The following is an 18088-nucleotide window of genomic DNA, read 5'->3' as shown; positions in this document are numbered from 1 at the left end:
TTCTTATTTCACGTCGGAATTCTGACATACACGTGATATTTAAAAAAAAAGTAATTACGTGCCATCATTATATACAGGCTCAGGGTGCAAAAATTGGGAGGAAGTGGGCACAATTGTTGCAGATATATGCTCGGCAGCAACTGTACAAGAGGTTGGTCCTTTCGTTCTTGTCATCAAGAATTTTTTGCAAGTTCCTTTGCTTTCCTTGCATTCTCTTGTTCATTTTGTTTAATGGTATCCAATTTGGCAAAATATGGATCCTCAACCTCCTTAACCTCTCCATTGTTTAATGGTATCCGCTTTGGCAAAATATTTCACTTTTATATTTGATCATAAGTACACAATTCAATCAATTCAAATCTCATTCTCAAAAGAGGGCATTCACTTACCATCACTTAGGATTCAATCTCTCTCTCTAGAGGTTGAATCTAGTGTATTTCCTCCCTCTTCCAATGTAATGTGGAAAATGTGTTTGAAGAGAAATCCGAAGTGAAACTTTCATCTCTCCTCAGAGGGAAGAAAAGCTTTCCTCTCAATATCTCCATCATTCACCTTTTTCCAACATCATAGTATGAAAATTAATTTCTTGTGTTCTTTTAAAATCTGGGTTGCTGTTGTAAATTTTTAGCAAAAATAAGGGGGAAATGCCGACCAAATTTCATCAAATTGGGGGTTCTTTGTTAAATTTTTTTGTTTATACCAGTTCATTTTAAAATGACTGGGTTTTCTTGTTTTAATTTTTTTTACCAATTCCATGTTTGAATTGAACTGGGTCTTTCAAAATATTTATATAAAAAATTTTTGACTAGAAAAATGTTTAAAAAAATTAAATGTCGAAATTGGGGAGCGGAGGGGGTTCTGTGGCTCAACCCCATAGCCACCCCCCTCCCCTTCCGTGAGATGCAACACCACGAAGTGGGGCTGCAGGCCCACATAGTGGGGGCTGCAACCCACTACATGGTGTGTAGACCCACCACGTGGTCGCTGCAACCCACGGTGTGGGGCTGTAGTCCCACCATGTGGGGCTGTGGTCCCACCTCGTGGGCTGCAAAATATGGGTCCTCAACCTCCTTAATCTCTCCATTCTATGGATTCTATTTATAAAGACAAGTTGCTTCATAGCTTCTAGAGGGGTCAATAGTTCTTTGCGACTGTAAACCCTTCCAGCCCTCAAAATAGCCCTTTGTATGGAAATAACTTTTCTAGGTCCAAGGCTAGCTACAAATTGTAGAGGAGAAAACATCCATTCATGTGATGCTGGTACGTTTATGTCAACACCAACTTGGTTGGTTACTATAGCCATTACCTGTTTGACAACTTCATACTTGTCATCTGGACTAAGGAAGTGTTCCAATGAATGGAGCTTCAATGATAATATCTCTTTGCCAGGACCACATAATGTTGCAACCATGGCCAATGGATTCAGAAGATATCGACCAAGAGCCACAACATGCCTCACAATCCCTGTTGTAGATGTTCTTTTCCCAAAAGGATTGATTGATCTATTTTTGATATTTTAAAATTATCATCTATCCATCAAGAGATCCTTACTAAAGTGTTAAAAGATGCCCATGTGCCTACTAATATTCATCATACCCAATTCCAAGCACCAGTATGCCATCTATTCGCTTTGGAAAAATATGGATCCTCAACCTCCTTAACCTCTCCATTCTGCGGCTGCCAGTTATAAAGACAAGTCGCTTCATAGCTTCTAGAGGGGTCAACAATTCTCTGCAACTATAAACCCTTCCAGCCCTCAAAATAGCCCTTTGTATGGAAGCAACATTTTGTTGGCAATATTGCATTATAACAGACAATGAAAGATTGTTGGCATTTCAATAAGGATATTGAGAAGGTTGTTGATGATTATGGACCTAACTGATTAAAGATGTTTTACTATCTTGATATTATTATTTTGTCATTGATGTCAAGAAATTGATTTTCTAATTCAGTATGATGTTGCCATATCTTGAGAAGTATGATATGAAGATTATAAAGAAGTCGGTAAAAGACACAGGAAAGAATATGATGAATAAGGGGATAAGTTATTCAATGGGCAACTACTACTGAGTTAGACAATGATGAGATCATGATGTTTTAGATTGTTTTAACATCATACATATGTTGTAAAATGTAAAGGTTAATACTATACTATGTTATCAGGCAAAGAACCTAGTCGGTAAACCCTAAGGAACCTAGTCGGTAAACCCTAAGGTTATCGCTATCGGTTAATGAAGGCGGAATGTCTACCGAGTGAAGTTTAGTATTCACCGAGTTGTAACCGAGCTATAATAGAATGCATTAAATGTTTACATGTGATATTTAATGAAAGAAGCTGATGAGCTGGAGTGGATCAATGATTGGTAAGCCGTGTATGAAGATTGTTAAAGAATCTATGGTAAAGAAAGATCGACAGGAAGATCTACAGCTAAGATTGAACCGCATTAGCCTAACACAAGTTCCAAGGTGAAAATGCAAGTTCCAAGGCGGGGTAAAACATTTTCAGATCGAAGAATACATTGAACCTGGACAAGATTGAAGATCTGATGGCTATGATTGATCATGGGAAATGTGATCAAGGAGATTAAGCGGTTACCTGATTGTTTATAAATAGGAAACTGTTGATAAACAATGTATGCAGGCAAGTGTATGCACAGGGATGCTACGTAGTGATTACTGAGCACAGAAGCTTGAAGACCTATTTTGATAACAGAGTATATAGCCCAACAAATAGACAAGATTAGTTCTATGTCTAGATTGCATTGAACAAATAGGAATCTGCTTTAGCATTTTTAGATGTGAAGTTGCAGACATATCTTTATTACTGTTATTTTGAGAAGTAGCAGAAAATCTCTTAACCGAGTGGACTTAACAGTCTTATTTGTAAAATCCTCTAGCAAGGTGACATTCATATTGAGTGTTTGAAATCCTTTAACAAGGTCACTTCTAACAAAGTGAAGATCCTAACAGATCTAAGGGAAATCCCTTAACCGGGTCACATCTAGCAATGTGTTTGTAATCTTTAACAAGATTTTCTTTTAACCAAGCATACTCTAGAAGAGTATATTTCTTAGTGGGTCCGAAATCCCATAGTGGTTTTTCCCTATTTGGGTTTCCACGTTAAATCTGGTGTTATGAGGTTTATATTGTTCATATGCTTTTGAGTTTGCATGTTTGACAGTTTTTTGGTTATATGACTAATATATATGTTACCGAGGTTGAATCTGATGTTTTTATGGATAATTAAGTTTGTATGATTCACCCCCCCCTCTCATCTTGTTGGCTATTGGATCTGTACTTATATTAAGTATCGGAACTATCAATTGGTATCAAAGCTTTGGACTCCGAAAGGAAAGTTTAAAGGCACTTGAGTTAAAGATCCAAAGATGTATAAGAGGGATGCACCGAAGCTGAATAAGTCAAGTTTCTCTACATGGCAGAAAAGGATGAAGCTGCATCTATCAGGAATTGGAGAATATGCTGTCTACTATCTGGAGAATGATTTTGTCACACCGAGCACCTATCCATTGACAATGGAAGAGGTAAAGGTGAAGCAAGAACATATTCAAGCAATGATTGAAATAACATCTGCATTGACCGACTCAGAGTTTAATGATCTAGAAGGATGTACTGATGCAAAGGCAATGTGGACTAAGCTCATATTAGTGTATGGTGGAGATGAACATGTTCAAAGAGAAAAAGTGGATAGTTTAAGAGGACAACTTGAATCTATGAGGATGAATGAAGGTGAGAACATAACCCAATATAGTACAAGACTAAAGGAGATTATAAATCAAATCAAAGGAGCAGGAGGAACTATTGAAGAAAAGGATGTAACAAGTAAGTTGTTAAGAACCCTTCTACCTGCCTATGCAATCCGAGTCTCTGCAATCAATGAATTGAGGTCTGTACCCAATATGCCAGTTTCTTTAGATGCTACTATTGGTAAGCTACATGCATTTGAGTTAAGTAACTTTGATAATAGTGGGTCATCGGTAAATAAAGTTGAATTTGCATTTAGTTATTTTCATCTTAATGAATCTAATGATTACCATGAAAGAAAGTATAAGTACTCTGAAGGAGATCACAATGGAGTAAGTGAAAGATTTCAGAAGAACATGGAAGAAGTACACAAACTGTATGAAGAAATCAGAAAGCAAGAAGAGTTTGAAGCACTATTGGCCAAAAGGTTACCGAGAGGCAAAGGTAAGTATAAAGGAAAACTACCTTTGAAATGTTTCAATTGTGATAAGATTGGACATATTGCTTCTAATTGTCCTGACAAAGATTTTACTGAAAAGAGAGATTACTGAGATGATAGACAAAAAGATAATCATTACAAAGGACACCGAGACTTCAGAACAAGAGATAGAAAGACATGCTTAATAGCTGATGAGGAATCTAACGATGATAAATCAGATGAGATAGATATAGAGGAAGTTGTTTATGTGGCTATCAAGGATGGATCAGATGAAGAAAGGTATGAAGAAAAAGCCCTAATATCTCACATAAACACTAATGATTCTTGGATCATAGATTGTGGTTGCTCACATCACATTACAGGTGATAAACACAAGTTTATTAAATTAGATGATTATGATGGAGGCTATGTAAGATTTGGTAATGATGCACCATGTCTGGTAAGAGGTAAAGGATCCATAACACTTCTTGACAATGCTAAATGTAATGATGTTTATTGGGTTGAAGGTTTGAAATACAATTTGTTGAGTGTAGCACAACTAAACAACACATGTTACCGAATAGAATTTCAGAAAGGAATTGTCAAAGTTCATGACAAGAATGGAAAGTTAGCTGCTACCGGGACACAAACAAAAGGTAATACATTTCACTTTGATTCAACTCACAATAAGTGTTTGTATGCAAAGATTGATGATACCTGGTTATGGCATAAAAGGTTTTGTCATGTTAATTTTGATAACCTGATCAAGATAAGTAAGAAGCATCGAGTAAGAGGTCTACCGAGTCTTGAAAAACCTGAGAATGCTATGTGCCGAGGATGCCAGATGGGTAAGATGACAAGATCAAGCTTTACAAGTAAGTCCTACACTTCTAAGGAATTTTAGTTCTTGTGCATACTGATCTTTGTGGTCCTATGAAAGTTCAAAGTTATTATGGTGATAAATATTTCATATTATTTGTGGATGATTACTCAAGGATGATGTCAGTAATGTTTTTAAAAGAAAAATTAGAAGCTTTTCAAATGTTTAAATGGTACAAGGCTAGAGTTGAAAATGAAACAGGAAGACAACTGAAATGTCTCAGATCAGATAGAGGAGGAGAGTTCACATTTGATGAATTCAACTTGTTCTGCAATGATCATGGTATTAAAAGACAAGTCTCTGCACCGAGAACTCCACAACAGAATGGAATAACTGAAAGAAGAAACAGATCTATTATGGATTGTGCTAGAACACTGATAATTGAGAAGAAGGTGCCACAAACATTTTGGAGAGAAGCAATAAGCACAATTGTTTACACCTTGAACTGAGTTCAATTGAAGAAAGGTACTTTGAAGACACCTTATGAAATATGGTATGGCAAGAAACCTAATGTAAGTTATTTCAAAATCTTTGGGAGTAGATGCTATGTTCATAAAGATGATAGGAATGACAAGTTTGATCAGAAAAGTGAAGAAGGAATGTTTCTAGGTTATTCTTCTAGAAGCAAAGCATTTAAATGTCTGATCAAATCATCTAACAAAATAGTAGAAAGTGCAAATGTGAAAATTGATGAATTTGCAGAAAGAAATGATGAAGGAAACTCCAAAGAACCAGAAGATTATGATGGATTTGTCTATGTGCAACCGAGAAGTCCTACCGAGAAAACTGTTGAAGAAAATGAAGAAAATATCCAGTTACCGAGTGATGAAGAAGATCATACAGAGCCTACCGAGCTTGTATTAGCCAAGTATGTCAGAAGACATCATGCACCAAGTCAGATTATAGGAGATAAGGATGATCCAGTGATGACAAGGAACAAACTGAGACAAAACACATGTTTGATATCTGAATTTGAACCGAGAATAGTAAAAGAGGCATTTAACAGTGAAGATTGGATAAATGCTATGACAAAAGAGATTGATCAAATCAAGAAGAATGACACATGGACATTGGTCCCAAGACCGAAGGACAAAAATGTAATCAGTACAAAGTGGATCTTCAGAAACAAGCTAAATGAAAAGGGTGAGGTCATTCGGAACAAAGCAAGACTAGTTTGCAAAGGTTATGCCTAAGAAAAAAGAATTGATTATGGTGAGACTTTTGCACCTGTTGCTAGACTTGAAGGAGTAAGAACATTGTTGGCATATGCTACTTTCAAGAACTTCAAGGTATATCAAATGGATGTCAAATCTGCATTTCTGAATGGAATATTAGAAGAAGAAGTTTTCATTGAACAACTTGAAGGATTTGTTGAAGACAATAATAAAGATCAGGTATGTAAGTTGAACAAAGCTTTATATGGTTTGAAACAAGCACCAAGAGCATGGTATGAAAGATTGCACTCTTATTTGATTAAGATTGGTTTTATAAGGACAAGTGAGAACAACAACATGTACATGAAGAATGATGAAAATGGAATACTGATCTCCGCCATATTTGTTGATGATATTATATTTTGTGGAAATGACTCTTTATGGAAGAACTTTGGAAATGAAATGAGCAAAGAATTTGAGATGTCATTAATCGGTGAGATAAAGTATTTTATAGGTTTACAGATATTGCAAATGAAAAATGAGATTTTCATTACTCAATCCAAGTACATAAAGGAAATCTTGAAGAAATTTGGAATGGAGGATTCAAAACCAGCAAGTACTCCTATGACTACCAACTGTAAATTATCAAAGAATGATGAATCTGCATTTGTTGATGAGACACTTTACCGATCTATGATTGGAAAGTTGCAATATGTTGTTCACAGCAGGCCAGATATAACACGTGCAGTAGGTATTGTTTCAAGATTTTCTGCAGATCCTAAGGAAACATACTTGACGACAATCAAAAGAATTTTCAGATACTTAAAAGGCACTGAAGATTATGGCTTAGTATATCAGAAAGGAAATGAGTTTGATTTAAAAGTTTATACTGATGCTGATTGGGTAGGCAACATTGATGACAAGAAAAGCACAAGTGGAGGAGCTTTCTTTTTAGGAGAAAGACTAGTGAGTTGGCTTAGCAAGAAACAAGGATGTGTTTCTCAGTCAACAACAGAAGCTGAATACATTGCTGCAGCACGGAATTGTACCAACATTGCATGGATCAAACAACTATTGGAAGGTATAAATGAGAAAGTTATCGAGCCAGTAACTATATTCTGTGACAATACTAATGCCATTAATATTTCAAAGAATCTTGTTATGCACTCTAAGACAAAGCATATCTCTATCAAATATCATTATCTTAGAGGAGAAGTTCAAGAGAAGAAAGTGGTGTTGGAATATGTTAGCACAAAGGAGCAAATAGCAGATATCTTCACCAAGCCACTACCAAAGGACACTTTTGAATATCTCAGAAGTAAGTTAGGGGTCCTACCCCTATCTTCCATTCACTGACCGAGTTCGGTGAAAGCATCAATTCGATGACTCTACAGAATACCTTTTAGGAGTTGATGCTGATTTACACACTTTAGGAGATTTTCTAAAGGTGTGCAGGAAATAGGAATTGAAGACAAATGCTCTGACCAAGACTCAGTTGATACACAACAACAGGAAATAACTTCTTACAAAAACAAATTATGTTTTAGTTCTTTTCTTTTTTGGCATTGTTGTCAAAGGGGGAGAAGACCTACCAAAGGGGGAGAAGACCTACCAACATAAGAGAAGTCTAATGTATTGGGGAGAGAATTTCAAGCATTTTAGAATCAGAGCAATCCGAATCTTTTAAAGGTCAAATCAATAGGTTTTGCCATCAATGCCAAAGGGGGAGATTGTTGGCAATATTGCATTATAACAAACAATGAAAGATTGTTGGCATTTCAATAAGGATATTGAGAAGGTTGTTGATGATTATGGACATAATTGATTAAAGATGTTTTACAATCTTGATATTATTATTTTTTCATTGATGTCAAGAAATTGATTTTCTAATTCAGTATGATGTTGCCATATCTTGAGAAGTATGATATGAAGATTATAAAGAAGTCAGTAAAAGACATAGGAAAGAATATGATGAATAAGGGGATAAGTTATTCAATGGGCAACTACTACCGAGTTAGACAATGATGAGATCATGATGTTTTAGATTGTTTTAACATCATACATATGTTGTAAAATGTAAAGGTTAATACTATACTATGTTATCAGGCAAAGAACCTAGTCGGTAAACCCTAAGGAACCTAGTCGGTAAACCCTAAGGTTATCGCTATCAGTTAATGAAGGCGGAATGTCTACCGAGTGAATTTTAGTATTCACCGAGTTGTAACCGAGCTATAACAGAATGCATTAAATGTTTACATGTGATATTTAATGAAAGAAGCTGATGAGCTGGAGCGAATCAATGATTGGTAAGCCGTGTATGAAGATTGTTAAAGAATCTATGGTAAAGAAAGATCGACAGGAAGATCTACAGCTTAGATTGAACCGCATTACCCTAACACAAGTTCCAAGGTGAAAATGCAAGTTCCAAGGTGAAAATGCAAGTTCCAAGGCGGGGTAAAACATTTTCAGATCAAAGAATACATTGACCCTGGACAAGATTGAAGATCTGATGGCTATGATTGATCATGGGAAATGTGATCAAGGAGATTAAGCGGTTACCTGATTGTTTATAAATAGGAAACTGTTGATAAACAATGTATGTGGGCAAGTGTATGCACAGGGATGCTACTTAGTGATTACCGAGCACAGAAGCTTGAAGAACTGTTTTGATAACAGAGTATAGAGCCCAACAGATAGACAAGATTTGTTCTATGTCTAGATTGTATTGAACAAATAGGAATCTACTTTAGCATTTTTAGATGTGAAGTTGCAAACATATCTTTATTACTGTTATTTTGAGAAGTAGCAGAAAATCTCTTAACCGAGTGGACTTAACAATCTTATTTGTAAAATCCTCTAGCAAGGTGACATTCTTATTGAGTGTTTGAAATCCTTTAACAAGGTCACTTCTAACAAAGTGAAGATCCTAACAGATTTGAGGGAAATCCCTTAACCGGGTCACATCTAGCAATGTGTTTGTAATCTTTAACAGGATTTGCTTTTAACTGAGCATACTCTAGAAGAGTATATTTCTTAGTGGGTCCGAAATCCCACAGTGGTTTTTCCCTATTTGGGTTTCCACGTTAAATATGGTGTTATGAGGTTTATATTGTTCATATGCTTTTGAGTTTGCATGTTTGACATTTTTTTGGTTATATGACTGATATATATGTTACTGAGGTTGAATCTGATGTTTTTATGGATGATTAAGTTTGTATGATTCACCCCCCCCTCTGATCTTGTTGGCTATTGGATCTGTACTTATATTAAGTATCAGAACTATCACTTTTCTAGGTCCAAGGCCAACTACAAATTGCAGAGGAGAAAATATCCATTCATGTGATGGCGCTAGGTTTATGTCAACAACAACTTGGTTGGTTACTGTAATCATTACCTATTCGACATCTTCATACTTGTCATCTGGACTAAGGAAATGTTCCAGTGAATGAAGCTTCAATGATAATATCTCTTTGCTAGGACCACATCATGTTGCAACCATAGCCAATGGATTTAGAAGATACCGACCAAGAGCCACAACACACCTCACAATCCCTACTGTAGATGTTCTTCTCCTAGAAGGATTGATTGATCTATTTTTGATATTTTAAAATTATCATCTATCCATCAAGAGATCCTTACTAAAGTTTTAAAAGATGCCCATGTGCCTACTAACATTCATCCTACCCAATTCCAAGCACGAGTATGTCATCTATCATCCTCTTATCAACTAGCCTTAAATCAAAATGATATGCTACCGAGTGATCCAACGCATAATTTTTTCCCTACACATTGAATTCATCATCATGAAACACAAGGTGAAACGAGTTCTAATGGATATTGGTTCTATCATGCAAAATCATTTTGAGTTGGAGACTTGAAATATGAATAATTTATCTCATTTTATTTGTTAGTTGCGTATTTTGTTATGGGTTAATAGAAATCTGGGTATTGTATATAAATTTAAAATAAAGTAGAATCTAATCAAACACTATATTTCATTTGATGTTATCAATAATTTTGACTAGTTTTCTTCATAATGTGTATCTTATATAGTTTATCTTAATATTGTCTTACTTGTATCTTGTAGCAGTTTTGGAAGAATTATCATAACTTTCATTTGAACCGTTACATCTTTCTATAAATTGGAGGATAAGTCTATAACAATGATATCAAGAGACTGACTAGAGCGATTGGCTTCATTAAAAGGTAAGGGTAGCCTTTTTCATGTTTGTCTTTCTCAAATTATGGTTGGTGTCTATTAAGTTGTTATCTTGTAAGGGTGTGTTGAAGATTGAGAAGAGACTTTTGATGGGTATTAATGCCTATTGCCAAGTATGCCTAATTGGAGTTGAATGTTTCTAAGTTTTATGTGCATTAGAGGGCAAACGATTCCTAAGATTATCACTTCAATTAAATAATTACTGAAAAATTTGAATTGCTTTCTTATAAATGAATGCTTTAAATAAAATGTTACTTTATTATAAGTATGATTTCTTAATTGAGAATAATTTGAAAACACCTAATTAAATTATCTTCAAACAATAGTAGATTAGTGCCTTCACCCCTGACATAATGTTGCAGTTAGTCTTACTGAATTTAACTTTGCTCTGAAAGACCAATAAGACAGAATGAAGCTTGACATCCAATCCTTCAAACTGAAGCTTAACCCAAACTATAATAACATAGGATAGCACATTGAAAAATCTAAATGAATAGGTTTATCATAGGGAACTAATCAAACAATCAAAAAGATAAATACAATCAGAGATGAAAAACACTTGATCTTTGTATTGAAATAAACATAAGATAATCAACTGATTACATATAGCACAATATCTTTTCACCAGTTTGACATTTCCAGAAAATAAACTCTAAGAGTATTGTATATAATTGCATCTCCGAATCTATCTTTCATTTCATGAAAAGATCCTCTATATATACAAATGAGGATTTAGTTTCAAAATGAAAGGGCATACCCCTTCATTCAAAATTACACTAACTATTATCTTAACTTAAAAAAACCATCTAGCTGACCCTAACACAACTACCAACATAACAAACATATTACATAAGACTTTAAAAGACAAAAAATTGAAATATTCGGAACAAGAGCTAATTGCCAAGCACTTCGCCACAATTCTTAATATGCTCCAAATACTTTTCTGACTTATAGGTATCCACATCATTAATCACGTCCCTAACAACAATCTCTAATGTGAAAAAACGCTCCATCTGTGCAGTGGTTTCCTTTAACTCTATTCCATTAGTCCATGCAGCATCAAGGGAAACACTGAGGAGACTTTGGTATTCAATAATCCATTTATCCTTATCCTTAATTTCACCTTTCTGGTCAACTAACATAGGAATACGATGTTGGATTACATCTTTACACTCATCATATTCGTTTTGTAATTCTGCATGAAATTTATCATGCTTTGCAAGTAGCCTTTCAATTTTCTCAATCACTTTGGCATTTTCTCCCTCGAAATTCTTCTCATGCAACTTGACCCCCAATCTGTTTTTGTTATGTGATACAACACTGCCCACATTTTTCTGAAACACAACCCAAAAGTCTTCCAAGTGACCCTGCAACTTTTCAAATCTTTTATTCAATAAGAAAGAAGCAATATCAATTCTTACACTTTGCATATGTTTGAGAGTTCTTTGATTTTCTTGTTGCAATTCCTCACATTTCTTCTTCCATTTTGAATTTTCAGGAGAAAGCAACATGGGTTCAAAGTGTCCACTTCTTCTGATGGCCTCCTCATACATAGCTTTCTACTGATTCCTTTCCCTTACCACTCTAACCATTTGTGCCCTATTGAATTTGGAAATATCTACTCCTATATCTGCCGAGACAATAGGATCAATTTTTCCCACCTTTAATTTCATCATGTGTCCAAAAGCCCTATCCACATCAATAATTGTGGTTCTCTTGTTTGGTGGATACAGTGCCCATAGCATTAGTTCTTCCTCATCTAGATCAAACCTTGACCCAATAAAAATTTCATTAACTCCTTGAATATCCAATTTGAATTCCTTATTATCAGAGTGCAATAAACTATCAAAAATAAAAGAGGCACTCAAGTCCCATCCTGGAAAAATAATTACTCCAACCTCTATCAGTAATACTGAAAACCATCTTTTCAATGGGAAAGAAGAGCCTACATCAAAGCAATGAAGAATGACACCTCGCCTATGGAAGTTGGAATATAATAGAATTAATCGTCAAGGTAATGTCATTCCATCTAATGGTTTATGTTTGGAATTTATATTTTTATATTGTGTTTTGTTTACTGATGATGTAATTGATGATGATCATCGTTGTTAACTTTTTTAACATATTATATGCCTCGTGAAGGTTGTCAAGGCATTAATGACCACCTTCCAAAGGGACTAAAGAGTTATCCCAGACAGTTTAGTAGGTTTCCCTACTACGAGTAGCTGCAAATTGTGCATTTGTTTGATACTATGCATATTGGAAAGAATATAATAGAGACATTATGGAAAATATTGGATGGAAGGCGTGACAAAGAAAAAAATGTCAAAATTGGTAGTGACATTCAGGAATCCAATCATGCAATGAAAAATGTCATTCAATCAAATACTGATGGAGACCAGATTAATATAAGTGCCCTTCCTTGGTTATTAATGGAGCAACAAAGTAATTCTATAAAAGAAGTCAGACAAAAAATTCGATTTCCCACTAGATTTGCTACAAACATAAACAATCTCATAACAAAGAAAAGTGAATTTGGGTCAGGGATGAAAATGCATGATTAGCATACCTTCATTAAGCTAATTCATGTTCTTGTGTATTTACTATATATTTGTACATTGCATGTAATTTTCATTGTATTATGTTAGAAAACAATGAAAAAGATCATTTTATAATTGTTGCAGTACGTTCTACCTCTATCTCTCCCAGCCCACTTCGACAATAATGTCAAGCAAGTTATATATGATCTTGGAAAATACATGAGGTAAGTAGTAATATTTGTTCAATTTGTAGTGATATTACTTGTTATGTAATATATTGTATATTTTTTTTTTCTAAAGTCTCGTTAATATATTTGCGTCTTGAATCTCTTGTAGGTGGTTCTCATCTAAAGAAATCCATAAAAAAGATAAAATATTGGAAGAGGAAAATTCCTCGTCTAATGTTTGAAATGCAAAAGTGTCTACCTTCTCTTGGCATTTTAATAGAAAGAAAGATTATTGATATTCATTAAGGATATTGAGAAGGTTGTTGAACATTATTTGATATAACTGAAAAAGGATGATAACTATCTTTATAACATTATTTTGTCATTGATGTCACGAAATTGATTTTCTGATTCAGTATGATGTTGCCATATCTTGAGAAGATTGTTTTGATGAGTATTAAGTGGTCGGTAAGTGACAAAGAAAGAATGTGATAAGAAAGGGGAGAAATAAGTTATTCAATGGGCAACTATTACCGAGTTAGACAATGATGAGATCATGATGTTTAGATTGTTTTGATATCCTACATATGTTGTTGATTGTAAGGTTAATACTATACTATGTCACCGAGTAAAGAACCTAGTCAGTAAACCCTAAGGTTATCGATATCGGTTAATGAAGGCGGAATGTCTACCGAGTAAAGTTTAGTATTTACCGAGTTGCAACCAAGTTATGATAGATCGCATTGGATGGATAAAAGCATTATTTAATGAAGGATGCTGATGAGCTGGAGATGTATAAATGATTTGTATGCCGCGCATGAAGTTTGTTAAGGATCTATGGCAATGGAAGATCGACAGGAAGATCTACAGCGCAGATTGAACCGCAATAACCTTGTTCAAGTTCCAAGAAAGGAATGTAAGTCCCTAGGCGAGGTAAAATGTTTTCAGATCGAAGGATGCATTGAACCTAGTCAAGATTGAAGATCTAATGGCTAAGATTGATCATGGGAAATATGATCAAGGAGATTAAGCAGTTAGAAAATTGTTTATAAATAAGGAATTGTTGATAAACAATGTATGCGGGCAAGTGTAAGCACAGGGATGCTACATAGTGATTACCAAGCACAAAAGCTTGAAGACCTATTTGAATAACAGAGTAAGGAGCCTAGCAGAGGGACACGATAAGTCCTATGACAAGATTTTTTTGAGCAAATAACAATCCGCTTTAGCATTTCAGATGTGAAGTTGTAGATATATTTATTACTGTTGTTTATTTTGTAAGTGACAGAAAATCTCTTAACCGAGTGGACTTAACAGTCTTATTTGTCAACCCTCTAGCAAGGTAACATTCTAAATGAGTGTTTGAAATCCTTTAACAAGGTCACTTCTAACAAAGTGAAGATCCTAACAGATCTGAGGGAAATCCCTTAACCGGGTCACATCTAGCAATGTGTTTGTAATCTTTAACAGGATTTGCTTTTAAACGAGCATACTCTAGAAGAGTATATTTCTTAGTGGGTCCGAAATCCCACAATGGTTTTTCCCTATTTGGGTTTCCACGTTAAATCTGGTGTTATATGTGTTATGATGATTATGTGTTTATGAGTTAGCATGTTTAGCAATTTTTGGTTATATTGCTGAAGTATAAGTTACCGAGGTTGAATCTGTTGATTTCATGGAAGATTAAGTTTGTATGATTCACCCCTCCCTCTCATCTTGTTAGCTATTGGCATCAGAACTTTAGAATTGGTATCGGAGCTTTGGACTCCAGAAGAAAAAGTTTAAAGGTACTTGAGGCAAAGACCCAAAGATGTATAAAAGGGATGCACCGAAGTTGAACAAGTCAAGTTTCTCCACATGGCAGAAAAGGATGAAGCTACATTTATCAGGAATTGGAGAATATGCAACATATTATTTGGAGAATGATTACATACCACCAAGAACCAACCCGATGACATTGGAAGAGATAAAGGTAAAGCAAGAACATATTCAAGCTATGATTGAAATAACATCAGCATTGATTGACTCAGAGTTTAATGATCTAGAAGGCTACAATGATGCAAAAGCAATGTGGACCAAGCTCATATCTGTATACGGCAGTGATGAACATGTCCAAAGAGCAAAAGTAGATAGTCTAAGAGGACAACTTGAATCCATGAGAATGAATGAAGGTGAGAACATAGAAGAAATGTATGAAGAAAAGGCCCTAATATCTCACGTAAATAATAATGATTCTTGGATCATAGACAGTGGATGCTCACATCACATGACAGGTGATAAACACAAGTTTGTTAAATTAGAAGACTATGATGGAGGCTATGTAAGATTTGTTAATGATGCACCATGTCCAGTCAAAGGTAAAGGATCTATAACACTTCTTGACAATGCTAAATGTGATGATGTATACTAGGTTGAAGGATTGAAATACAATTTGTTGAGTGTAGCATAGCTCAACAATACAAGATACCAAATAGAATTTTAGAAAAGAATTGTCAAAGTTCATGACAAGCATGGAAAGTTAGCTACTACCGGGACACAAACAAAAGGTAATACATTTCATCTTGACTCAACTCGAAACAAGTGTCTTTATGCAAAGATAGATGATACCTGGTTATGACATAAAAGGTTTTGTCATGTAAATTTTGATAATCTGATCAAAATAAGCAAGAAGCATCGAGTAAGAGGTCTATCGAGTCTTGAAAAACCTGAGAATGCTATATGCCGAGGATGCCAGATGGGTAAGATGACAAGATCAAGCTTTACAAGTAAGTCCTACACTTCTAAAGGAATTTTAGATCTAGTACACACTGATCTTTGTGGTCCCATGAAAGTTCAAAGTTATTATGGTGATAAATATTTCATATTATTTGTGGATGATTACTCAAGGATAATGTCAGTTATGTTTTTAAAAGAAAAATCAGAAGCTTTTCAAATGTTTAAATGGTACAAGGCAAGAGTTGAAAATGAAATAGGAAGACAACTAAAATATCTTAGATCTGATAGAGGAGGAGAGTTCACTTCTGAAGAATTCAAATTATTCTGCAATGATCATGGTATAAAAAGGCAAGTATCTGCACCGAGAACACCTCAGCAAAATGGGATAGCCAAGAGAAGAAACAAATCAATTGTGGATTGTGCCAGAACCCTGATGATAGAAAAGAGGGTACCTCAAACATTTTGGAGAGAAGCAATCAACACTACAATTTACACCCTAAACCAAGTACAACTGAAGAAAGGAACTGTGAAGACACCATATGAGATTTGGTATGACAAGAAACCTAATGTAAGTTATTTTAAATTCTTTGGAAGTAGATGCTATGTTCACAAATATGACAGATATGGAAAGTTTGATCAGAGAAGTGAAGAAGGAACATTTCTTGGTTATTCTTCTAGAAGTAAAGCATTTAAATGTCTAATCAAATAATCTAACAAAATAGTAGAAAGTGCAAATGTGAAAATTGATGAATTTACAGAAAGAAATGATGAAGGAAATTCCAAAGAACTAGAAGATTATGAAGAATTTGTTTATGTTCAATCGAGAAGTCCTACCGAGAAAGTTGCTGAAGAAAATGAAGATAATGTCCAGTTATTGAGTGATGAAGAAGATCAAACAGAGCCTACTGAGCCTATATTAGCCAAATATGTCAGAAGACATCATGCATCAAGTCAAATTATAGGAGATAAGGATGATCCAGTGATGACAAGGAACAAACTAAGACAGAATGCATGCCTGATATCTGAATTTGAACTGAGAATAGTAAAAGAGGCATTTAATAGTGAAGATTGGGTAAATGCTATGATAGAAGAGATTGATCAAATCAAGAAGAATGACACATGGACACTGATCCCAAACCGAAGGACAAAAATGTAATCAGTACAAAGTGGATTTTCAGAAACAAGGTAAATGAAAAAGGTGAGGTCATTCAGAAAAAAGCAAGACTAGTTTGCAAAGGTTATGCTCAAGAAGAAGGAATAGATTATGGCGAGACTTTTGCACTCGTGGCTAGACTTGAGGGAGTAAGAACATTGTTAGCATATGCTGCTTTCAAAAATTTCAAGGTATATCAAATGGATGTTAAATCTGCATTTTTGAATGGTATACTAGAAGAAGAAGTTTATATTGAACAACTTGAAGGATTTGTTGAAGACAAGAGTAAAGATCAGGTTGTAAATTAAACAAAGCTTTATATGGTCTGAAACAAGCACCTAGAGCATGGTATGAGAGACTGCACTCTTATTTGATCAAAATTAGTTTTATAAGGACAAGTGAAAACATCAACATGTACATGAAGAGGGATGAGGACAATGGAATACCGATCTCAGCCATATTTGTTGATGATATTATTTTTTGTGGTAATGATTCCTTATGCAAGAATTTTGGAAATGAAATGTGCAAAGAATTTGAGATATCATTAATCGGTGAGATAAAGTATTTTATAGGTTTACAGATACTGCAAATGAAAGATGAGATTTTCATTACTCAATCCAAGTACATAAAGGAAATCTTGAAGAAATCTGGAATGGAGGATTCTAAACCAGTAAGTACTCCTATGATTACTAACTGTAAACTATCAAAGAATGATGAATCTGCATCTGTTGATGAGACACTTTACCGATCTATGATTGGAGAGTTGCAATATGTTGTGCATAGTAGACCGGATATAACACATGCAGTAGGTATTGTTGCAAGATTTTATGCAGATCCCAAGGAAACCCATATGATAGCAATCAAGAGAATTTTCAGATGCCTGTGAGGCACTGAAGATTATGGCTTAGTATATGAAAAGAGGAATGATTTTGATTTAAAATTTTATACTGATGCTGATTGGGCAGGCAACACAGATGACCAGGAAAGCACAAGTGGTGGAGCTTTCTTTTTAGGAGAAAGACTAGTGAGTTGGCTTAGTAAGAAACAAGGATGTATCTCACAGTCAACAACAGAAGCTAA

The sequence above is a fragment of the Cryptomeria japonica genome, chromosome 6 (assembly GCF_030272615.1).
Source record: "Cryptomeria japonica chromosome 6, Sugi_1.0, whole genome shotgun sequence".
Lineage (NCBI taxonomy): Eukaryota > Viridiplantae > Streptophyta > Pinopsida > Cupressales > Cupressaceae > Cryptomeria > Cryptomeria japonica.
This window is presented reverse-complemented; position numbering follows the sequence as displayed.